The sequence below is a fragment of the Sapajus apella genome, unplaced genomic scaffold, assembly GCF_009761245.1.
Source record: "Sapajus apella isolate SASKATOON/1434 unplaced genomic scaffold, GSC_monkey_1.0 scaffold5, whole genome shotgun sequence".
NCBI classification, from domain to species: domain Eukaryota; kingdom Metazoa; phylum Chordata; class Mammalia; order Primates; family Cebidae; genus Sapajus; species Sapajus apella.
In genome coordinates, this window is record NW_022436945.1 from 45,148,065 (window position 1) to 45,173,646 (window position 25,582).

A 25,582-nucleotide genomic window follows, 5' to 3' on the forward strand; every position below is an offset into this window, starting at 1 on the left:
ACCTAGCTTATTGAGGGTTTTTAGCATAAAGGGCTGTTGAATTTTGTCAAAGGCCTTCTCTGCATCAATTGAGATAATCATGTGGTTTTTGTCTTTGGTTCTGTTTATGTGGTGAATTACGTTTATAGACTTGCGTATGTTGAACCAGCCTTGCATCTCCGGGATGAAGCCTACTTGATCATGGTGGATAAGCTTTTTGATGTGCTGTTGCAATCGGCTTGTCAGTATTTTATTGAAGATTTTTGCATCTATGTTCATCATGGATATTGGCCTGAAGTTTTCTTTTCTTGTTGAGTCTCTGCCAGGTTTTGGAATCAGGATGATGTTGGTCTCATAAAATGATTTGGGAAGAATTCCCTCTTTTTTTATTGGTTTATTCTTATGAATTTCCAAATTGAAGAACCCAAAAGGCCAGGCATGGTGGCTCAGTCCTGCAATCCCAGCACTTTGGTAGGCCGAGGCACGCAGATCACGAGGTCAAGATTTCTAGACCATCCTGGACAACACGGTGAAACCCCGTCTCTACTAAAAATATAAAAAAAAATTAGCTGGGCATGGTGGTGCGTGCCTGTTGTCCCAGCTACCTGGGAGGCTGAGGCAGTGGAATTGCTTGAACCTGGGAGGCGGAGGTTGCAGTGAGCCGAGATCGTGCCACTGTACTTCAGCCTGGCGCCTGGCGACAGAGCAAGACTCTGTCTCAAAATAAATAAATAAATAATTAAAACCTAAAAAATGCCTTCTCTAACTTGTTTGTTCACTAAGCAAATATTTGTACAATGCTAATAACACCAAACATCATTAGGACATGGGGTGAAGTAGTGAATTGTTGTTGCAGATGCTGTCTGGCATTAAGAGAATTTACAGTCTAGCAGCTTATACACTGTAACATGCAATTTCAATATACTGTGATCAGCACTATGATAGAGTATGAATAGTTTTGTCCTAATAGAAAAGGATTTCACTCCAGATTTGTAAAAATCAGCTTGATTTTTCCCAGCAAAACTGATGTCTATGGCAAACACTAAAAGTTGAGTAGAATGTAGTCAAATAAAGATAGAGTGTTAAGGACTCCTGACATAAATTATTTGCCAGAAAATGGCACTATAAACAAACATCTTGAAAAAATTAATAATTAAATGCAATGAATACATTTCTGGATAAGGAGTAGCATGGTGGTAGAGTGGGTTGTGTGGGCAGGGGTAAAAATAATTACCTGGCAATGAGAAAAGAGACATGGACAATAGAAAGAGTCCTGTTGCTCTGGTTTTGTAAGCAATATTAACATGATTGTACTTCCCCTTAGTGCTTTGGATAGTCATGTAAGGGTTTAAATAAGAAGAATCATATGATCGAACACGACTTCTAAACAATTATTCTGGCTGTAATGTGGATAATTTATTGAAGAATAGTAAAGGAGGAACAAAGGCAATAGAAATTTGGATACAATAGTCTCATTTTCATTATTCCAGTTGCAAGTATCCCAGTTAGAGAGGATACATTCAAATAAAAACTGCAGCACTCAATAAAAAGTATTACTTGAATAAGGCATATAACTAGTTGGATTTCTATGTATATGCAATATAAAATGTTGGTAGTAGTTTTTTCTTGCCCCCACAAATGTATAATCACTATCATCGTTTCATTTTTCCTGTGTTTTCTTTTTTTTTTTTGTTTTTTTGTGTTTTTTTACATTTAATGTTTTTAATTTCAACTTTTTTCTCTTAGATACAGGGGATACACATGCAGGTTTGTTATATGCGTATATTGCATGGTGCTGAGGTTTAGGGAACAGATTCCATTACTCAGGTAGTAAGCATAAGGCCTGATGGGTAGTTTTTCAATGCACATTCTCTTTTCTTCTTCTCTCCCTCCTCCCCATAATAGTCCACCATGTCTACTGTTTCCATCTTTATGTCCATTGTACTCAATGTTTAGATTCCACTTGTCTGGTCACTTGTATGTCTTCTTTTGAGAAGTGTCTCTTCAACCCCTTTGCAATTTTCAGTCAGCCTATTTGCTTTTGTTTGCAAAAGCTTTAACTTGCCAAATTCTCTTCAAAACTAGACAATATAAATACTTAAATAAACTGAAGAGTAATTGGAATATTCAGAAACTTCCTTTTAATGTGGAATTTGTGAGATTATTATAGATATTTTGTATACACAGATATTCAATTTTCAAAAGGTAGATTTCTTTTGAATTCTTTAAAACAGGTAAAATTATTCTCTCATAATATTCATAAAGAAATTCACATTCCACCAGCATTTGCCAGAAAGTAACTGAAAAAAAAAATGTAGAATACATAGAAAAAAAAGTAGAAAATCCCATAAACTACAATCACTATAAGGCATCAAGAAATGATTCAATGCACATTTGTAATGATGTGTGTAAAGGTCAAGGAAGGTTTTATGCAGAAAGCTCAAGACCTCAGAATTGGTTAAAATGAGGAGAATTATTATCTTGTCTTACTATCCAAACAGTTGGCTCTGTAATTCTCCTGCCTTTATGCACATGTGAGATGGACTGAAAAGAATCACTGACTTTCCCATGTGACATTACCATTATCTAGCCCCAGAATCTACTATTTTAGAAAACATTGCACTATGCTTTTTCTTTGAAGCACAGATCATTTCTGTTTAAAACACCGTCCCATAAAATAGCAATGCATTTAGAAAGCAACTTTTCCATGATAAGTCTTTAAAGTAGTTATACACTTGACCCGGTATTTTCATTTCTAGGAGTTTTCTTCCTGACAGGAAGGAAAAAAATATGGTTTATTGGTGTATGCAATGACATTTGCTGCATAGTAATTAACAAAATAAAAGGGAAAATAAAGTAAATATTTCAAAGTAAGAAATTGTTAAATATAGTAGTATATATCTGTATGATGAACTATAAAGAAGGAGGTTTGGAAATGAAGATTTAAAATAATTTTATAAAATAAAGTATTATAGTGTCAAGTGAAAAAGCGAAACAAAACATATGCATATTATATATATGACCCGAATTTATAAGGGCTTAGATTATTCTAAAAGTCCAATACACCTTTAAACAAATACCCACACATACACAAACACACTTAGATATTGGAATAACATGCATGCCCACACAGATATTCACTGAATTTGGGTACTAATCTATTAAGCTGCTAATGATTTTTGAACTGTACAGATAAGCCAAAACTGTTCCCAGTCTGTATTAGTAGTGTTTCCACACTATAGTGTAGAATATAGTATCTAAAAGTTATTGTAGGCTTTTTATGCTTTACACTGCATTGGTACTTTTTTCGAAAGTTTAAAATATATTTAGTTATGCTTTCCATCCTTAATAGGTCAACATTTACTAAAACTTTACTCTTTTCCATATTCTCTTTTTTCTGCTGTATGGCTGTATGCATGCCATTCTCTGTCTTGTGAATATCTTTCCTTCCTCGCTGTTTCTAACAAGTCATCTTTCTGTGCTTACTACTTACTCATACACACCCAGTACATTCATCTATAAAATCAATTTCATTACACTTTAGAATTATGAAGAAATCTTATCTATCCAAGTAACGTAACAAAAATATTAGAAAGAAGGACTGTTAACAGTAGTTTTTTTACTGACATATAAGTTGGTATTTGGACGTAAAATATTATACTTTTACTAAAGAAAGATTATTTAATTCCAAGGTTATGCTTTTTTTTCTTAATTTTGATTCTTGAGTTCTATTGAACTAATCTACAAAGGAACAATACTGCTTGAGAAGTAGATTTTTTTTTGAAACAGTTTACCAACATTTATCAAATTTTTGCTGTGTCACCAAATCCTCATATGAAACAACTCAGGCACAATATATCATTATACTCACATCTAAAATTTATCTACACATTTATGGGTAAGATTAATGACTTGAAAACTAGTGGAACTGGAAGTAGGTTCCTAGAACCCAAAACTTTTATTTTATTTAAACTCTGACATAGAAAGGTATTTCACTATTTATTTTCCTTAGTGTTTTTGAATGTTTAAGCCATTTTGTAAACTCTGAACCAAGTACTAATGATGTAAAAATATTTAAGTTATAGGTCTTAGAATCAAGAGACCAGTGTTAGGTTGTGAAAAACTTAGTCTCTGTTTTGTTGTTGTTGTCTGTATTTCCATGTCAGTCTATGTCCTATTTTTAATGTAAATTAAGTTTTCAAATTGTAGGATAATTTGCATGAAAGTTGTTAATGTAGGAGAGGACATGTGAAAGAAAGTCTCTAAGCATTAAAAAACACATTTTTCATATTAAAGTTAGTTCATATATGCAAAAACATATGAAAATAGTTATACTCAGTGATATGAATATCCTTTACATTCTTCTAGAGATGAAGGCATTGGTACTATCTTATTGTCTTTTTTTATATTATTTTCAAACTTTAAGAAATACGGAAAATTTCAGGTCTGTTCCACTTTTGAAAACTCATTTGCACTTTGCTCATTCATTCCTTCAAATACTTTTCTCTTTCTTCTACTTCTGGTATCCTGATTTCAAAAAAAATCACAACTTTGTATATTGTTTCAGATATCTTGGATGTATTTTTCAATATTTGAGTTCCTTTTTCTTTCTCCTTGTGTTTCCATTTGGAAAGTTTTTTTGGCCTATATTCAAGTTCCCTGATTCTTTTCTCATTTGTATCAGGTCCGCTGACGGACCTGTCAAAGACATCCTTTACTTCCGTTACCTTAGTTTTATTTCTAGAAATTCTTTTGATTTTCTCATGTAGTTTTCACCTCTAGGTGGATAGTACCCATTTGATTTTTCATATTATCTCCCTTTTTCCATTAAAATCTGTGTCAGAATTTTTAAGACCATCTCAGAATTGATGATTTACTAGAAGTACTCACAGGGCCTAGAAAAATCCTTACATTGATGGTTACTTTTTATTATTGTGTATTAACCAGGGTTCTCCAGAGACAGAAACAAACTTAGTAGGATAGATGTATAATATATCCCTATATATGTGTGAATATATAATATATTCAGTAAATATTCTATATACATATATGAATATATTTATCATGAGAAATTGGCTCATGCAACCATGAAGGCTGAGAAATCTCATAATCTGCTATCTGCAAGCTGGAGACCGAGGAAAGCTGGTGCCATAATTTTAGTTTCAGTTTGAAGGCCTTGGAACAAGGAGGAACCAATAGTAAAAATATCAGTTTAGTTCAAGAGCAGGGGATGACTAAGTTTCATCTCAAGCAGGCAAACAGAAAACAAAAGGGCAAATTCTTCCTTCTTCTGCTTCTTTGTTCTATTCAGACCCTCAATGAATTGGATGGTGCCCACCCACATTGGTAAGGTCAATGTCCTTTTTTTAGTCCACTCATTCAAATGTTAATGTCATCTAGGAACATCCTTGGCTCACAGACACATCCAGAAATGTTTAATCTGTATCCCATGGCACAGTCAAGTTGACTCAAAACATTTTTCATTTCATACGATGAAAGAACGTAAAATAAAATTAACCAAGAGGAAAGGCACAACGGGAAAAGTAGGGAAGAAACCAGGCACAAACTTGCAGGTGTCCACTTCAAGTACAGTTGCACAGACACGCTTAATTCTTGTGTGATTTATGTAACAACACATAGAAAGTATTGCTAATCGAGGAGCTTACTCCTGTTTGGTCATTCAGGGTTCTTACTGCAGGTTAGTCACTTAAGTATTCAGTATCTGTGTGAGTGATCTCAGCTTCTGAGAGTCCAAACTTCCTGAACAAAAACAGACATTCATCATATGTCACATTGTTGGTATAAACTGTGTTATCAAAGTGATACAGCCTGGCCCAAGACTTCAGGCATATAAGAATACTCTTACCAGAGAGTATACTCTCTTACATATATATGTGTATATATGTGTGCATATATATATATTTTTTTCTATTTTCGAATATATATATATATACATATATAATATATGTATGTGTGTATACACACACACACACACACACACACACACACACACACACATATATATATATATATATACACACACATATATACATGTTCAAAAGACACAGAACCAGGAGCCAGTTAAGAGCCAGTCCTAAAGAGAAACCCTATTTAGGAATCTGCAGGATTTGTGCAGCCTAGGTCTGATGGATTATTATTTTTTTAACACACGGTTTTGAATATATTCTTTGTAGTGATTTTAAATTGCTTGCCTGATAATCCCAGCATCTGAGTCATATCCTAGACTGGTTCTAATAACTACTTTGTCTCTTGAGACTGTGTCATTTTGTTCTTTGCTTTTTGGAATGCCTTGTAATTTTTTAATCTCTTTGGCTACCAAGAGATTAAAAAATTGACTATCCAACATTTTGTGGAATCAGTTTGTCTTAAAACCTCAGCTTTGTGATGGGCTCAAAAATATCACTGATTTTTAGTTATTCCATCTTTCTCTTGTTTTAAGTACAGGAGGAACAATTTCTAAGATCTTTACATGCTGAAACCAAAATCAGATGTTTATTTACTTATTTCTTATAGAATAATTACAGTGTCAGTCCCAGAAAACCAGAAGATAGCTTACCTGGAGTTTTAAGTAGAAAATGTGGTGAAAGAAAATTATAAATGTTGGTGAGCTGAAAGAAAAAGGGATACACAACATTGAAAATGGAGTAATTCTTCTTCTTTACTAATTTTTAAAGATTGACATATTAAAGGAAGCTTAGTCAGCAAATCCAAATCAGGAACCAGCAGCCTGCCTAATTTCAATATCTGGAACAGATAAAGGAGTGTTGCAATTTAGCTATTACTTTCTTCAAAAATCAACTGCAATAAAATTGTTTAGAGTATAAATATGTGAAAGTATATTTTAAAAAGTTAACTTTTAACCTATTATTTTTTTTTCACTTCTGGAGGCACTAAATGTTAACATCACTGCATTAATTCTACTTGAACGTGTAACTTAAGACAGAAAGGAAGATTTATGTACTCATCCATACTTTCGGTGTGGAGAATCAGAGGTGACAGTGTTGTACAGTGGACTGAAAGAGAACACTGCCATTTTTTAAAGTTCTTATTAGATTAGACAGCTTTTCTTTCCATTTTTCTCTGAATTTTGATGCCAGAGAGATCCATGTGTGTTTTGGGAAACACATTGAGTTTTCTTGCACCTGTGGTTTCCTACTCAAGAATATGAATAACTTCAAAGCTCTCTCCTTAACAACTCTGTGATTTGAGCATTTCTGAAAATGGCTAATGACTACATCTTCAATAAAATAACAGTTACCTATTCACATAAAATAAAATTCTAGAATTGAAATTAATTGAGAAATACCAAATATATCTTTAAAGTGTTTCCAGATTATGTTTGTTAAGGATTTAATTATCATGGATCAGTGATAGACGGCATCGTGTATAATCACTATTGTACTCAACCTCACCTCACGAATATTTTAAAAACATGTAATACTGCTTCATTAATAATTATGAATTATTTAATCTATAGAAAGGATTATTAGAAACTTAAATGCTGCTAATAAGTAATCTAATATACACATAGGAGCAAGAAAAACAAATCAGGAAATGCATCTTTATTACTTTGTTGATAGCTTGATAAAGGACTAGTAAAGATAGTTACATATTTAATCTTTGCTCAGACTAGAGGGAGAGGATACAAAAAGGCTATAGACAACACTGGTTTAGCAATGTTGGTGGAAAATAAATCAGGGCAGCTTTTTCTTGTGTGCGAGTTTGTGTGTGCATTGTGTGTAGACACCACAAAGTCCTGTGGATAATTAAATTACTAACACATAAGGTTTAAATTACACTAAAGTACCTAGTTAAAGTGCATTTTAAAGTATGTTAACAATGTGTGGTTCCCTATTTAATGATGTGTTGGTACTGGCTTTACCTATCTCGTAATACCTGATTGATGAATTTTCAAAAAATTTTGAGGCAATTGTTAAACTTATGGTATGTTGAAATTGTCCATGGTGAGGTGACTTACATCACATAAATCATCAACCTTTATCCCTTGAGTCTTTTTAAAATTGTATCCCCATGTGTTGGCTTAGTAGTGGCCCACTGCACATTCTCTCATTTTGCCACATTAGTTGAACAACCAGATGCCTGGTGACTACTAGCTGGGAAGGTCTCCGTGCCCCCAACTAAAGGTGAAAAGAGAGCTACTTTTTAGTGGTCTTAAATAAAACTAGAAAAGCTTATTTTTTCACCCTTATTCCTGTGTCCTTGTTTGTATGCCCAAATGTACCTTCCAAGTCTCTGAGGTATATGAGGACAAAGGTTGAGCACATGAATTATGTGTAGAATTTAGACTTTTCACACCCTCTTCATTTAGACATAATTTGTGTTCTCCTACCAATGTACAGAATTTTTTAATGTCAAATAACTGAGAACTATTATATACATAGGTTGAAATTGTCATTATTTTGGTGTATAGCAGTCAATATGAGGAATATTAGTTTATAAAATAAAAAGTTCAATTAAGCTAATAATTCTTAAAGAATTAATTTGCAAAATCTCATTAGAAACTAGATATGAATGGAACAAGCCAATCAATAGCATGCCCTTTACACTTACAGGGAAATAATTCAAAATCAGTGGTCGTTTTGCACATGAAAAATTTCATGTCACAAATAGAGGGAAATTTCAGACTCCTTCGTCTCTAACTAGAATCATGGGTATATTAGGTATCCCCCTACATTTTTATCATGTTTCATGTTGTTAAACGTACAGGAAAATTATTTAAATTTCTCCAGAGAGCTTCTGTGTTTAGGAATTGTTTCAACTTATAGTGCCAAATGTTGCAAACCTTCTATGTGAAATCTGTGGTGGCCAAGGTTTTTTACATCGTGCGTGTGTGTGTGTGTGTGTGTGTGTGTGTGTGTGTGTCTTTGTTCACTAAGTTAGACTACAGAATAATCCATTTTGGATCATCAGAAATGAGTGCTATGTGTCAAAACTTGATTGGGTCCTGCAGTTGAGGGAAAGGAAAAAATCAGTGATAAGCTTCTAAAGTTATTACCTTAGAAAACTCAATTATCTGCTGTGAGGTAACATCAGTGAACATTTTTCTGGAAATATGAGAGAGAACAGCAGTAATAGAGGATTAACGAAGCAGTTAGCACAGTATTGATTAGGCCTCAAACTAGCAAATTTAAGCCTGGATCTTGCTAAAAAGTAGGAAAAGTCAACTTACCCAAATAATAGTTTAATAACTATTTGAAGAGAAAAATTTTGAGACACTGCATCATATTTTTTGGTTAATACCACATAAGCTGACCACAACATAAATCAGACACACAGGGACATATACATACACATGTTTTAATTTTTAAAATTTTTCTAATTCTAGTAATAATTTATAATGTAATATTTACTTAGCATAAAGAATATTTCTTTTATTTAGTATCTCCTCATTGTGAGCAAAAGTAAAAGAAAGAGGTAATGAGATATATCTGATGTAAATACATAAGAAAATATCAAACAACGTCTTTACATACATGAAGCCTAGTGCATAGGTATATTAGGTTGGTAAAAATGTAATTGTGTTTTTTCACATTGCTGAAATTTGCCATTTGATATTATATTACATTCTTAAATAAATGCGGTTATGTTGTACATCATTTTCCATGGTTATGTTATGCACCATTTGCTGCTGTTTTGGTTGCTGTAGCCCTGTGGTATAGTATGAAGCCAGGCAGCATGATGACTCCAGCTTTGCTCTTCTTGTGCAGGAGGAAACAAAACAAAATATAAAAAGTAATTGAGATTTTTGCATGTTTGTAATTTGCCATTTGATATTGCAATACAGTCTTAAGTAAATGCGGTTTTTACATCATTTTAATTTGCATTTCTGGCTTTATTTTATTTTTGGTACTGTTTTATTATTTTCTGTTTACCTTATATTTATTTTAGACTATGGACATGATGTTATATGAAAAGCAAATTTGATCGATTTTCTTATTTGAGTTCAAAATGGATTGTAAAACAGCAGAGATAACTAGCAACATCAACAATGTATTTGGCCCAGGAAATTTTTAAGAATGTATACTGTAGTGGGATTACAGGCACGCACCACCACACTTGGCTAATTTTTGTATTTTTAGTAGAGATGGGGTTTCGTCATGTTAGCCAGGCTGGTCTCGAACTCCTGACGTTGTAATCCGCCCTCTTTGGCCTCCCAAAGTGCTGGGATTACAGGCTGAACCACCGCGCCCAGTCCAGGTGGGCTTTCTTGGGAACCATGAAGGCAGCAACATGCTTTCATCTACCCCACTCTACTTTCAACTTGTGTAAAACACACTGGGGGTCTGGGCTGGAGGCAGATTCCTACAAGTCCCCTGCCCTGGAGGAATCTAAACAGCAGAGGCATCGAGCTGCCTGCCCACTCCTTTTCGTGAAGAACACAGAAACAGCGGTTCTTTCAGTCATCCCAACTAAAACAGACATGTTGCATAGAGAGAATACTAGCCCACATGGTTTCTTGTCTTTTATTATTGGCATCAGCTAGGACTATACGTGGCCTTAAATGTCACACACTGATAGACAGAAGAGAAAAAAGGATGAAAAAAAGGACAAAGGAGGGGGAAAGAGAAGCAGCAGTGAAAATTTGTAATAAAAACTCTTCTTAATTTATAGAAAAGTTTTGGCATTTTTGTATCCAACGCCCCCTGCCATCCCTAAAGTTCCAAGCAAAGCAGAGGGTCACAGGTTGTCCTGGCCAGGCGTTCTGCACTCCCTCACAGGCTGCTGTTGCAGGCGGCTTGTGGGTTTAATTATTTTGTGTGTATTTTACGTTTTTTACTTCCTTTAAATAATCGCTTCTTGACTCTTAGACATTTCGGTTCACAGGGGTGAGGTAGTTGCTGGGACACATGCCAGTCTGGCAGTGGCAGGCTCCTTTCCACCACGTGGGGTCTGAGTTAATCCATGACATGGATAAAATCTCCCCAGCAGAAACCCAGCTCTCCGTCTTCCTGCGGATCAAAGTCAAAGAGGGCCTGGACTCTCTGTCTTATTTAAGAAAAACAGTCTTTAAGCTCTGAGAGTCTTTCCTCTGCTTGATGTATTCTGGCAGTAATACATGTGATTGCATTATGAAATTCTTGCACTGTGTTTTTCAGCTCTATCAGGTCTATTATGTTCTTTTCTATCCCGGCTATCATGTTTGTCAGCTCCTGTAATGTTTTATCATGATTTTTAGCTTACTTGCATTGAGTTAGAATGTGAAGATTTTTTTTTTTTCTCCTTTTTGCTCAGTGAAGCCTGCCTCTAGGAGCTCTGTCCCAGGAAGTTTACAAGCCTCTGTTAACTAAAGAATATTGGTAGGGCCAATTTGGGAAATCTTGCCCAGTGAGTGGGATCCACTTAAGGGAGCAGTGTTTCCACACTTTCATAGAACAGCTATGTCATGCTGGGTTACCCCTTCTTCCTCAGTCATCTTTGGCTCTCTAAAGCCCACAGGCTGGAAAGTGAAGATCATTTTTATCTATATTCTGTTCTTTTTTTTTATCCACCTCAGCCTCAGCCCAGTTCCAAACCCTTGCTGGGGAGGTAATATGGCCATCTGGAGGAGAGGGCACTCTGGCTATTTGAGTTTTTAACATGATTGTGCTGATTGTTTCTCATCTTTGTGGGATTATCTGCCTTCATTCTTTGAGGTTGCTGACCTTTGGATGAGGTTTTTGGTTTTTGTGTTTTGTTTTGTTTTTGTTTCTTTAACAGTTTGGTCACTTTTCTTGAGGGTTGTTGAGGTTTTTCTGGGTGTCGGTTCCAGTCCCTAGTCACCTTGGATTTTTCAGGACTGGGAGGTATTGCTAGCAAAAGAGCAAGACGGCAGCCTGCCCTTTCTGCTGGGAGCTCCATCCCAGGTGGATAAAGACCTTTTGCCAACCTGAACACACCTGTAAGAGGTGGCTGGAGACCCCTCTAGGGAACTCTCATGCAGTCAGGAGGAATGGGATTAGAGACCTGCTTAAAGAAGCCGGCTAGCCCTGCTTTTGCAGAGCAGCTGTCCTGTGTTGGGGCACTGCTCTGTCCCCTGTTGGCTTGGGCTCTCCAAAGCCTGGAGGCTGGAACGACTGAGTTGCCAAAACAACATAAATGGCGGCCCACCTCTCCCTCTAGGAGCTCTGTCCCAGGAAGTTTACAAACCTCTGTTAACTAGAGAACAATGGTAGGCCCCGGTTGGGAAATGTCATCCGGTGAGTAGGAGCCACTTAAGGGAGCAGTCTTTCCACACTTTCATAGAGCAGCTGTGTCATGCTGCATTACCACTTCTTCCTCAGTCATCTTGGGCTCTCTAAAGCCCACAGGCTGAAACAATTGTCACCGAAACAGCAAAGATGGTCATGTGCCCCTCAACTGGACACTCTGTCCCAGAGAAAAATAAAAACTGTTGGCCAGAAAATACGGGCAGGGATGGCTGTAGGCCTTGGTTAGGAGGTCCCACTCAAAGACGAGAAATGGATCAGGGTCCCACTTAAAGAAGCAATCTGGCCACATTTTGGTAGAGCCGCTACACTGTGCTGGGGGACTCCTTCTGTCCCTTGTCTATCTGGAATCTCCTAAGCCTGCAAGCTGGAATGGCTGAGTGGTCCAAACAGCAAAGATGGAAGCCCGCCCCTGTCCCATCCCAGGAAGGTACAACACTGTCGCTGAGGGCTGGCTGGTATTATTCCAAGCCAAGGAGTCTTATCCTTTAAGTGCTATGGAAGAGGGGCCGTCAGAACAATGCTTCCCATCCCTCTGGATCGAGCCCCTTTCCCAGGGGTATGTACGGAAGTCCAAACTCCCGCCTTGCCTGTGTTGTAGTCACCTCTGCCTGGAATACTGTTTACTGAGGATATAAAGCTCTTGGGATTCTGTACGTTCCTGAGCTGCTAATCTGCCCAGACTTCACACAGCTCTGCATCCATGGGAAGGCCCTGGTGGAATGGATTCACGAGGCGATCTCCTGACCTGAGGGTTATGAACTAGAGAACACTGGTAGGCCCATTCTTCCATGGGAGAAGCATGGTTTCTCAGGGTTGCAGATTCACTCACGGCTTCCCAGTGGGGCAGGTTCCCCTGGCCCTCTGTTGCTTCTGGGTGGGCCATCACCCTGCCCTGCTTTACTACATTCTCTTTGGGTCAAGCTGTTTCCCTGATGGGTCCCAATGCAAGTTCCTCCATGTTTCAGTTAAAAGTGCCACATTTCCACACCATTTTCATTTCGCTCCATGAGAGCCATGCAGGGTAGCTGCTTCCAGACAGCCCTCTTAGCCCAACCACCACAGATTAGATATTAACAAGTCATAAAACGCACTGTTAGGAGCATCAACAGTGGAAAGGGGACAAAGAAATTCTTGAAACTTATATCGACTTTAAAATAGTGAGATTTTTGTAGCCATGTCAGAAAGTTTATATCCAGGGGAATAAAGGGAATAATAAACATTAAAAACATAGAGAAAGATTGGTGTAGCTGAATCTTTTACTCTACTTTAAAATTTCTGACAGTCTTACATTTGAGGGACTTACTTAAGGGTTTAACTTGATTACCATTAGTCAAAATATCAAGAATGCTTCTATGAAGCTATAAATTAGATAAAACAATAATACTTCTGTAAGTTTCTAAAATAATTAAACTGAAAGCATATAGTTAAAAAAAAGTACGTATGCATGTATACATGTATTTGTGGGTGCTATTCACGATATGAATGGTAGAGAATCATCATTTAATGAACACAATGACTTCTTTCTGAGTAAATAAAATGAATGCACATGCACAACAGTCAAAATTCTGTTCTTTCTCTGTCACCTAGACTGGAGTGTCACAAGGTCTTTCTCTGTCACCTAGACTAGAGTGTCACAATGTCTTTCTCTGTCACCTAGACTAGAGTGCAGTGGCACTATCTTAGCTCACTACAACCTTTGCCTCCCAGGCTCAAGTGATCCTCCTGCCTTAGCCTCCCAAGTAATTGGGATTACAGGCATGTGCCACTACCACCCTGCTAATTTTTGTATTTTTACTAGAGATGGGGTTTTGCCATGTTAGCCAGGCTGGTCTCAAACTCCTGACCTCAAATGATCCACCTGCCTCAACCTCCTAAATGTGATGGTTAAATTTATGAAGAGAAACTGAAGTTTATGTTTTGATACACTTCACAAAATAGCTTAACATCTTTAATGTTAGATGTTTTTAATTTTAATATTAATGTTAATAAGTGCAAAGCCAGAGTTAGGGTTTTAGTCCATTTTGGTTTTCATATGAATATACTGTTTTTCAAAGTCCCCAAAAATGTGTTTGTGTTATTCCAAGGGTATCTCAATCTACATCCTTTTTCTTTATAAACTTAAGTTTCCTTCCAACAAATTTCACTTTCAAAATCAAACTTCTATAACTTGAAGATAAAAGCAAACAAAAATAATTGTCAAGTTTGATTGAAGGTATATAGTTGCATTTCATATTATACCAATGTAGTGCCTGGATAGATGAATTTTTTTTAATAATATACTGCTACTGATAGTTATGTGTCAACTTGATAAATGAGTTGTATAGAACTTGTCTGCCTTCCAGCATTTTACTTTGACTTGTTTTTATTTGGAGTTTCTTTGCCAATCAATAATTTTCACTCTAGCGTTTTAGTTTATACATTATCAAATAAAAACTAAAGACTTCTGGACAGATATACTATGAGGATTTAGTACTATAATCACATTTATGTTTGCTGAACTTAGAAGCAAATTTCTATTTAATATTTGAACTATGACCTCTTCATTGATAAAGTGGTAAAGCTTTATATAAGCCAGGACTATGATACATAGTCACGACAGACAGATTAGCTGGTTAGAGGTAGCTTTTCACATAAACAATCTTGCTTCATGTTCTATCAGTATCCCAGGAAAAGAAAATATGGTCATGTAACACATAATCAAAATAAAGAAAAATTTACAAGGGTTATATTTCATGTTTTTATAAATATATATTTGCATAACTTGTTGAATGCTAACTAAAAATTTCCCATTTCACCTCTTGGCATTAAGTTGGTATTTAAAAAGACATTTACTAATTACATCATCTTAAATAAATCATTACAAACAGGATAAAAATCATATAAATTTTACTAGCAATATTTATATTAAGCAACCACAAGTGTGAAGTTGAATAAATTAATCAAATTGCTTCGCACAAGTCATGTGCTTAGCAAAAGTTGATTTGTATTGTCTTTGCTTAAGCTTGGTCCCTAATTACAGTATGGTTAATTTTTTGGTGATTGACTTATTTAATTTACAAATTTGCCTAGGATCAAGATGGATTGATATGTGAAATGCAGAATGTAATAAAAAATATATACATTTCAATATAAGGTAATAGTCACTCTTAATTATCCAAAAAGAAGAAAATGAAAAACAATAAAATACATGAGAAATAAAATTAGAGTGTCCCATATCATAATATTGAAACAATAACACAATTCAAAATATTTTTAAGAAATTTCAGAAGTTCATTTCCAGTAATGCTCAGGTCTCAATGATAACCTGAAGTCTCTTTTATTTTTCTAATTCTAGTGTTCATTCATGCAAGAAGTATGTATTGAGCATAGTTTGTGTATAAAATAGTGTACTGAAGTTTTATTTTATAATTTTTCAAGAAATAGAAATGCCATCTCATCATCAAAGTTTGTAAGCTCAATATGAATTATAGGTACCAGAAATGAAACCGTACTTTCAAGTGGTGTTCATTTAGAAAGTAACTGAAAAAGAACACAAAAACTGATATTGAATCATGTCTGCCAGTCTTAGAAAATATATTAAAGTACTAAATAGAAGAATTGAATGATAGGTTTTGGTGGAGTGGATGCTATGTGAAATTGAATTTAGACAGAATAAGTTCAAGGACATAGGAAAGCAACCAAAGAGAAATAACAAAAAATATCATTATGAAACAATTTTAATCATGTGTTGACATGTTGCCTTTTATATGGCATTTCCATAATGAGGATTGAGTGGTATATGTTATATAAGTAAATATTTCCTTTTTAGTATTTAGGGTAGACTGGAAATTTAGTGGCTTAGAACCGGAAACATCCTTTTCTGTTGAATACATCTGTATAATTATGCCTCTATCAAGCAGATAAAACATAACATTGTTCTTGTTAATGGAAATTTAGTCCTGTACTCCAATGTACTTAATCTCACTACTTATTCATGTAATAATGTCTATAAAATAGGGCTAAATATTCTATTAAGACCTACGGCTGGCCAAGACAATCTAATGAGTTTCCTGTATTTGCAGCTATTTCTCCATATCAGAAACAATATGACTGCATAGAAAATGTTTCTTTCTGGTTAGTTCTTCCTTTTTTTCCCCAATAACTGCAGTCTCTTAAAAGAGAATGACTTAAAAAATAATTTCTTTAAATGGAAATTTGTATTATATTTTAAATTTAAAAAGTCTAGAGTAACAATATATTTTGACAAATATTCATGTGTTAAATCATTATTATTATTTATTTATTTAATTATTTATTTATTTATTTTTTACCATTTATTTGTTTTATTGCATTTTAAGTTTTGGAGTTCATGTGAAGAACATGCAAGATTGTTGCATAGGTACACATGTGGCAGTGTGATTTGCTGCCTTCCTCCCCATCACCTACATCTGGCATCTCTCCCCTTGCTATCTCTCCCCAGCTCCCTACGCCCCACCGTCCCTCCCCTATTTCCCCCCAACTGACCCAAGTGTGTAGTGCTCCCCTCCCTGTGCCCATGTGTTCTCATTGTTCAACACCCGCCTGTGAGTGAGAACATGCGGTGTTTGATCTTCTGCTCTTCTGTCAGTTTGCTGAGAATGATGGTTTCCAGGTTCATCCATGTCCCTACAAAAGACACAAACTCATCATTTTTGATGGCTGCATAATATTCCATGGTGTATATGTGCCACATTTTCCCTGTCCATTCTATCATCAATAGGTATTTGGGTTGGTTTCAGGTCTTTGCTATTGGACCCTCACAGATGCTCTATCAGTGGAACATCTATTAGCACCAGGCATTTTGAGTGCATAAAATGAAACAAATGTATGATACACAATTCACTATTGCATAAAGTGTCAAAACAGAGGTTCATACTTATATGTCATCTAGGAACACCTTAAAATACGTTCAGGATGTTAATTAGAGATGCTAAACAGACAAGTCATATATTTTATTTAATTTTGTAGAAAACACTAGTATATGTAGCATCAGGAAAGATATCGGAAAAGCTAAAAATTAAATTGAATAAGAGAAAAATATATTTATAAAATTAAAAATGACTGCCAAACAATGCATTTCAATAGCATGTTTGTAAATCAAAACCCATCACATAAATATGAGTTCTACAAAGGGTAATCCCATGAACTAAGACAAACAAAAACAGTTTTCATAACTGACTGGTGAAACACACTTCTAAAAAATGTTGAGCAATTTTGATAAATACATTTTTTATGAAATAAAACTGAATAATTAACAAATGACACCTTTCTGATAAATTTAATTTTTAAAGGCATAAATTAATAATTATTTAAAAAATTTCCCAATGAGTATTTTTGATTTAATTTATTCTGCCAAAATAAATAATGATTTTTCAATACTAAATCTCATAATTTACATGGAAAGAAATTTATATACTTTATATAGAAATAAATTTATTTGATATAGAAAGTAAATTATAAGATCTTCTCTGACAGATATTAGGAACTATCTGTCCAAACTAAATCAAACCTGTATTATTATATGAATCTAGACTTTTGTCAGCAATTGCCATTTTAACACATTGTGTGTTGCTGTAATAGAATCTCAAAAGCTAGTAATTTATAAAGAAAAGAGGTTCATTTGGTTCATGGTCTGCAGACTGGGATGTCGATATAAAAGCATGATGTGGGCATCTGCTTGGCTCCTAGTGAGGGACATGTGCTGGGTCAAAATATGTTAAAGAAGGTCAAAGGGAAAGCAGACATGTGCAGAAGTCAAAACCTGAAGGGCACCCTGGCTTCATTACAACCTTCTATATGAATCAGTCCATTTCCCTGAGAACTGAGCCCATGTAACCAGAATGAGAACTCCTGGTTCCTTACTGCAAAAGGGCACCAAGCCATTCAAGAGAGATCTGCCCTTATAATTCAAACACCTCTCATTGGCCTCACCTCTAAACACTGCTGCACTGGGGATCAAATTTCAATATGAGTGTAGGGAAGACCAACTCACACTGTATCCAAACTATTCCAATTGCTTATCACAGAATGCATGTGATTTAGTGGTACTCTGCTGTACTAAGAATGTAAGAGTGTGTGTGTGTGCGTGTGTGTGTGTGTGTGTATGTGTGTGTGTGTTTGTATGGGGTCTTTGTCACTAGGCTCGAGTGCAGTGGTGCAATCATAGCTCAATGGAGCATTGAACTCCTGGGCTAATGGGATCCTCTCAGCCTCTTGAGTAGCAGGTACTATATATAAATGCCATCACGAATGTGTATTATTCAATATTTAACAGCTAAAAATATAAGTAGGCTTTCCCTAGTAATTTTTAAATGTGTAAATTAAAGCAAAGCAGCTTATTTGATTAGTTTTAAGCTAAATACAAATCTGGCATTGTTGAAAGAAATAAAGAATTTACCAGTAGTGCTTTCACCCAAAAGAACTGATACTTGGGATATTTTATTATTTAGAGTAAAAGTTAACACCTAGAAATAGAATTCATAAGAGCTATGTGATTGTATTTGGCCAAGAAAATAGTTCAGAAATGGATGTTTACATTCATGTGAAGAAAAATACCAAGAAAGTCAACTGAAGCATGGTCATTAGGGGACTGGAGTTGCAAAGGGCAAAATATGTGAACCAGGTAAAAGTAAGATGCTTTGAGGAAGGAAGTGAAGCACGCATCAGGAAGAAGATATGAGACCAATTATTTCTGATAAAACGTAGTAGAATAGAGCAAATGGTACATTTCAGGGAAAGTGAATCAGTCCTCAGAAGTGCACCTGTTTTGTTAAAGTAGTTGTATGTGTCTTGGTTATGCCTTAACATGCCACTTCGCACAATATCCCCTTATTACTTTGCTGTAGGACTCAATGAGAACTTATCATCTCCTTGCTATATACATATGAATTATATGTCACATATGCATCATCTTAGGAGAGAACCATGGCTAGAAAAGTCTAAGGCTTATTTAGACAACTCTGTAGTTTGACCAGAGAGACCTATCACTAGGAGGTAAAAATATATTTTCAAATACTACACATTTAATTATGAATAAGTTAATTTAAAATTTCTTAGTAAGGGAATTTGATTCGTTTTCTAATGGGGTAATAGTAGATTTTTATTTGTTTTAGTTTGTTTGCAGTCCTTGGAAAGCAGGATTTTTGGTAAGCAGAAAATTTGTGCTTCTAAGACAGAAATGAGACCTGCTTGTTTTGGAGTCCAGGATGCATAAATAACAATAAAACATTTGGCTTTTTGTAAACCTGTATGCTTTTATAAATACACCAGATAGTATTTTATTCAGATCTTCAAAGGCGAGGATTTTAGTATCTATATTATATGTTTAGTTCCTGATAATGAAGTTGAAATCAGTTGAGATCAGTTTTTGCAAGAGGCACAAAAAATGACTGGATTTTGGTCAAATGGGAACAATATCACCAATGCTATCATGAAGTGTATTAGTTTTATGTGCCAGGTATTGAGATACACTAAATATTAAGACAATAGACAAACAGTGCTTGGGTTCTTAAAATAGATTTTCCCTGAGTATAGAGTGCAAAAAGTTGTTTTTCTTTAATAATGTAAGGAAAAGAATATCAAGTTAAACTACCAGATATAAAATATAAACCTCCATGGAACTAACAAATTTCCAATATTTTTAGGTTGAGCAAGCACATTTATTTCCAAATTTAAGGTAACTCAATCATATCACAACAAGTATAAGGAAGGAGAATATCAAAGAATTCCTGGACATATTTTGATTTCTTTGAATTTAAATATAAACTAAGTAGTCAGAGATATGGTAAAAGTAAGTACATTCAGTTGCAAATGCTGATCCATGTTCTTGTTGTAGGTTATCTATTGTCTTAGTAGGCCTAAAATCCAAAATGTCATAGGTCATAAAAATCAGATTCCTATATCTTTGAAATCTAGTAAATTAGTGTGAATCTAAAGGAATATGCATAAATATTATAATTTTTATGGTTTCTTAAATATTCCATTTTCCACTTACCTCTTTAACGTTTCCAAAATCAACATTGTGTTCCTTAATGTCTTATAAACTCTAATTTGTTAACAGATGATCCCTGACAAAGATAATACATAAATAAAATTTTAGAGTGAAGGGATAGTTGGCACTGACAGTAATAAAATGAGAAGCCTGCTGGTCAATAAACCCTATAACATTCCATTTCTTTTTATTACAAAATAGGACTGTAATTCCACAGCAATGCTGAAATCCAAAATGAAGAAGTAACAGAAGGTCGTTTCCAGAAATTTTTCTAGAACCTAAATCTCAAACTTGAAGAAGTGGTAAACTTTCCCCAGATAAATATGAAGTTTACTGGAAGCACTATTATGTAGGAAGCCATGTTTCTCCTATAGACGAACCTGTGTACCATGCTCTTGGTTACAAACAACAGCACACAATTTCTTCTCTCAAAGTCTTGTAGTCTATGGGGCAACCCTGTAGTGAACCATCCTGTTGACTCAGGTAAGAAGGTTAATTAATGCTCTGACTTTCATGTGCATAGTCAGGAATGCATTAGTTTAAGGGATCATATATAGCTACGCCTGTACTAGAAAAAAAAATTACTTTTGACAGTTTTCTTTTGAGAACCTCAGAGAAACCAAGCAAATGCCAGCATTGAGCTTCCTGTATAGTCTGTGGAACCATGAGCCAATTAAACCTCTTTCCTTTAAAAAATTGCCCAGTCTCAGGTATTTCTTTTTAGCAATGTGAGAACAGATTAATACAGACATTTTATTGATTTAGAGTGCTGTGTTTTCTAGTTTGCAACTTGTATGAATAAATAAAGATTATTTGGGCCCATATATATAGTGAACTTAACCAGATACAACTCTTGTCATTGAATGTTTAACTGCACAAGAGTGGTAACAATAGAAACTAAACTAGACTAGAGTCATATATGTATACAGATATTAAACATATTCAAAATCTTGTTTTATATCCTTGTAAAATAGCCAAGAAGGAAGTTGGTGATAATGGAACTGAATACTGGACAGATTATCACTACAGTGATTTAGGTTCAAACCAATAAAAGGACCCAGTTTTTATGGTAGCAGGTGGAATCCTGGCCACAATAACAGGACTGACATCCATAAGTTAGAGCTGATCTAAGATATTATACCTATAAATATCATCAATTTTGGCTAGGTCTGACTCACCTAAATATCAAGATATATATATGCCACTAGACTTTACTATATTATTTTTTGAAAAGATATAGCAAACACTAGCTATGGCTAATGAGAACCTCAGTGGTAGAGATCGAGGCGAATCATAAAACCAAAGAAAGAAACAAGATGACATGCAAAGGTTTGTATCTCTTTTTATGTAAAGATACACAAATAGACCAGCAAGGTGGCACAAGCCTGTAAACCCAGCACTTTGGGAGACCAAGGCAGGAGGATCACTTGAGGTCAGGAGCTTGAGACCAGCCTGCCCAGCCTGGTGAAACCCGCCTTTACTAAAAACACAAAAATTAGCTGGGCGAGATTGAATGCACCTGTAATCTCAGCTACTCGGGAGGCTGAGGCAGGAGAATCCTTTGAACCTGAAAGCAAAGTTTGCTGTAAGCCGAGATAGCGCTGCTGTTTTCCAGCCTGGGCTACAAAATGAGACTCCATCTAAAAAAAAAAAAAAGAGAGAGAGAGAGACTTGAATACCTTAACTCCCATTTGGTTTATGTTCTCTGCAAATGAGCTTTGCTCCAAAGAGTGCCTTTGTGAACTTCTGCTAAGTACACTAATCTTTAGGATGGCAGCAGAGTTTTTTAGTAGAACTTAGAAGTCAGAAGAAGTTTTATCAGCATAGCTTTTGCCAAACACGAAGTTCCTGGCCTGCTGATTTGAAAATTTATCTATATTTGATAAGTTATCATTTCATGGCACTTGCAATCTGTATTTAAAATTGTCATATATTTTCTGTTCTTGGGCTTTGTTTGTTTAGATATACTAAGCTATGTCTCCTCTTAAATCTTCTTTCAGGTATAAACACAGTCTATTTGTAGGCACATGAAAATAATTCAGTAACTGACAATTCATAAACAGGGGACCAAGTCATATCTCTCACTCTAGATGCTGGTTTTTCTTAAGTGGAATAGAATTTTGATCACTCATGAAAAAGTTATGTGTTGTTTGATCCATCTGATTCAATTATCTCTTAATTAGTAATCACATTTAGATTATTAATGCAGATATCTTTTCTTCTGTGCATTTGTCACATACCTATATTTAAATCTTCATATATGTTTTCATTATATAAATAATAACATAAATAAATAATAAAATAAAATGTTATAGATAATAGGGATATTGCAACATACAGACTGATTTGTGTGACAGTCCTGACTTGGCTGCCGTTTAGCCTGGTGGTTATCATGAACAAATTAGTTAACCCCTTCAAAACATAAATTTTTTTCATATCTAAAATAAGCATAATATTGCTCAATTTTTAAAATTGTTTTGAAAAATACAATTAAAGCTTATACAACTTCTAGTTTAGTGTCTGCTAAATCTGAATGTTCCCATCCACCTCTAATTCTTTTGATAAAACCATAACATGTTAATGGTGTTAGGAGTTGGGGCCTTTAGGTGACATTTAAGGCTTTAAGGTAGAGTTCACATGAGTGGGATTAGTGAACTTATAAGAGTATTCATAGAAAACCCCTTAGTCTCTCTCATTATGTGTGGCTACATACAGAAGACAATCTCTCACCCTATAGCAAAATTTTCTTTGTCTTGAACTTCCCAGCCTATAAACAATTTTTTTTTTCTTTGAGATGGAGTTTCACTCTTGTTGCCCAGGATGGAGTGCAGTGGAGAGATTTTGGCTCCACCTCCTGGATTAAAGTGATTCTCCTGCCTCAGCCTCCCAAGTAGCTGGGATTACAGGCAGATAATTTTGTATTTTATGAAGAGACAGGGTTTCACCATGTTGGTCAAGGTCTCAAACTCATCACCTCAGTTGATCTACCAGACTTGGCCTCCCAAAGTCCTGAGATTACAGGCGTGAGCCACCGCACCAGTCCAATTTCAGTTTTTATAAGCTACCCTGTTTATGTTTTTTGTTTGTTTGTTTGTTTTACAGAAGTCCAAATTGAATAAGAAAATGTGTTATCAGGATCAGCAGTAAAATGAATTCAATAAACTTTATATTTCTTATATGTGTATGTATGTACTTATATCTGTGAGAGAGAGAGTGTGTGTGTGTGTATATGTTTACATATTACAACTGAAATGGTAAAGTGGGCTTCTGACTTACACTTTTTTAGGATTAAGCAAGGTGAGGGTTTTCATCTTGTACTTGATTATTTAGCGGTACCCCAGAGTCGAGTTTCATCTTTGATATGTAGACAAAATGTGTCGGTCAGTATCCAACTAATTTTTGTCCTTTGGAATTATAAATAAACAAATGTGTACATCAATCTCATTTGTGACAATATCGTGCGTGAAAAATTATCATGAGGTTATATAAGGTAAATCCTATTTAATCAGTGTAACCTCAATAATTAAGAAGATTTTCATTTTGGATTTATACTAAATATCTGAGTATTCATCGTAAAACATATATTAACATTATACATAACAATTTGAAAAATCTCATATTTTTTTTATATTCAACTTCTATAACTAGTTGATATGTGCACATAAATACCTATATACATAGAAAATTGAGTATAGATAAATGTTAATTGTGAAAATTCTTGATTTTATAACCAAACTGATATAGAAATTTCCAATATTTTAATAATAAAGATATTGTAAAATTATTATTAAACAGTGTGCTATTTATATGCCTAAAATAAAAATATCTATGTTTATAAGATTGTTTAACTATGAACATCAAGAAAGAATATCAATTAAAATTTACTATAACTCTAATTTTGTATAGTTGCATGGTATATCAGCATTCATGACTTCAAAGTAACTCAGAAACAATTTTTTAAGTTATGTATTTCCATGTGTCTATAGCTATTTCATGGAAAATTCTATGTGTGAACTCTACAGTTTATAAGAATGTTAATTTCTACACATTCATAATTTTAAAATCTCTAATACCGAAACAGGAAATGCTCCCTATGCCCCTCACAGGGCATGTGATGGGGGTGTGGCTTGCTTTGTTGGTGCCTCTCTGCTCAAACCTCTAGGGGAAGCATGCAGATGGGCAGGTTGTGGGGCTCTGACCCCCTGCTAATGTCTAGGGGTAAATGTATACACCTGAAGCCTCAGTGGGCATGTGTTACAGTGTGCTCTTTTAGTTTAGCTGTCCATAGGCAGTTTGTATTAATCAACTCAGTTAGACTCCCTTCCTTATCACCAGGACAGAGGGCTTTCTGTATCCCAGCTTTTCTTGCCTTCGTGTACTGGAATAATCAGATTGCAAATGGGTTTGGAGAATGAATTCAAGGTTTTATTGAGTGGAAGTAGCTCTTAGCAGATAGGGGAGCAAGAAGGGAGATGGAGTGAAAAGGTGGTTTTCCCCTCTGAAATTGGGTCACTCAGTGGCCATGCTCTCCTCCGACAGCCCTGGCCTAATTCTGCATCATTCTTACCGTTGATGACTTGCTGGCATCTGCTGGCATCTGTGGTGTATATCAGTGTGCTCTTAGGCCAGTGAATTCCCCTCAATGTCCAGTCGCTTGTGTCTTCTTCCACTGGTGTGCTCCTCTTGACATCCAGCCATTTGTGTGCATGCCCACTAGTGTCTCGTAGCAGGCCAGGTGGTCTTGAGAATTGCCACAATTGGGTATGCAAACAGAAATGCCTGTCCTCACCTAGGTCCATGGGCATAGGCCTAGAGGTGGAGCCCTAGCCAGGGACCACACCCTTCCCTTCCCAGAACTCCCCTGCCCCACTCCTGTATCATCCACTCCTGTATCATATCTCCCCTCCGAACAGGTACATCTAGTTGCCATTAGAATATGAACAATGACCAGTCTTAGCTGGCTCCTGAAGACAGGGGGTGTTGTTTTGGGAAAAACAGCAGGCATATTCTTCCCAGAGGTCTATCTAAAGGTTCCAAGCAAAGGGGAGTCATCATCTGAGGCTCCAGTTGCCTGACTGTTTGGAGCTTGATGGCTTCTAGACATGAGAGAATGAAAAAAGTTTTATAAGGTTACATATGCACGGGTTAAACATGTGTATGATACAAGGAAAGAATTTTGTACCAAAAATTACAGTGATAAGCAGCGAACCATACTAACAACAACAACATTGTACCTCAAGTTTTTTCACCCAGGCAGAAGAAATTAAACCTTGTATAGGAGCCAATACAGCTTTAGAAGATAGATAACTGTTCTTGACACATCTTTAGCAGGTGCATGCTGGGAATTCTGGGATTTGTGGGCTTG

The 25,582-nt window shown here is 35.5% G+C and overlaps 1 long non-coding RNA gene across 1 annotated transcript; it reads left to right on the forward strand.

The window, feature by feature from the left end:
* The first annotated feature begins 546 nt into the window (after positions 1–546).
* On the forward strand, positions 547–21,881 carry LOC116548790. Its single transcript, XR_004267541.1, has 2 exons — positions 547–629; positions 21,797–21,881. It is a non-coding gene; the product is annotated as an uncharacterized LOC116548790 (long non-coding RNA).
* The last annotated feature ends 3,701 nt before the right edge of the window (positions 21,882–25,582 follow it).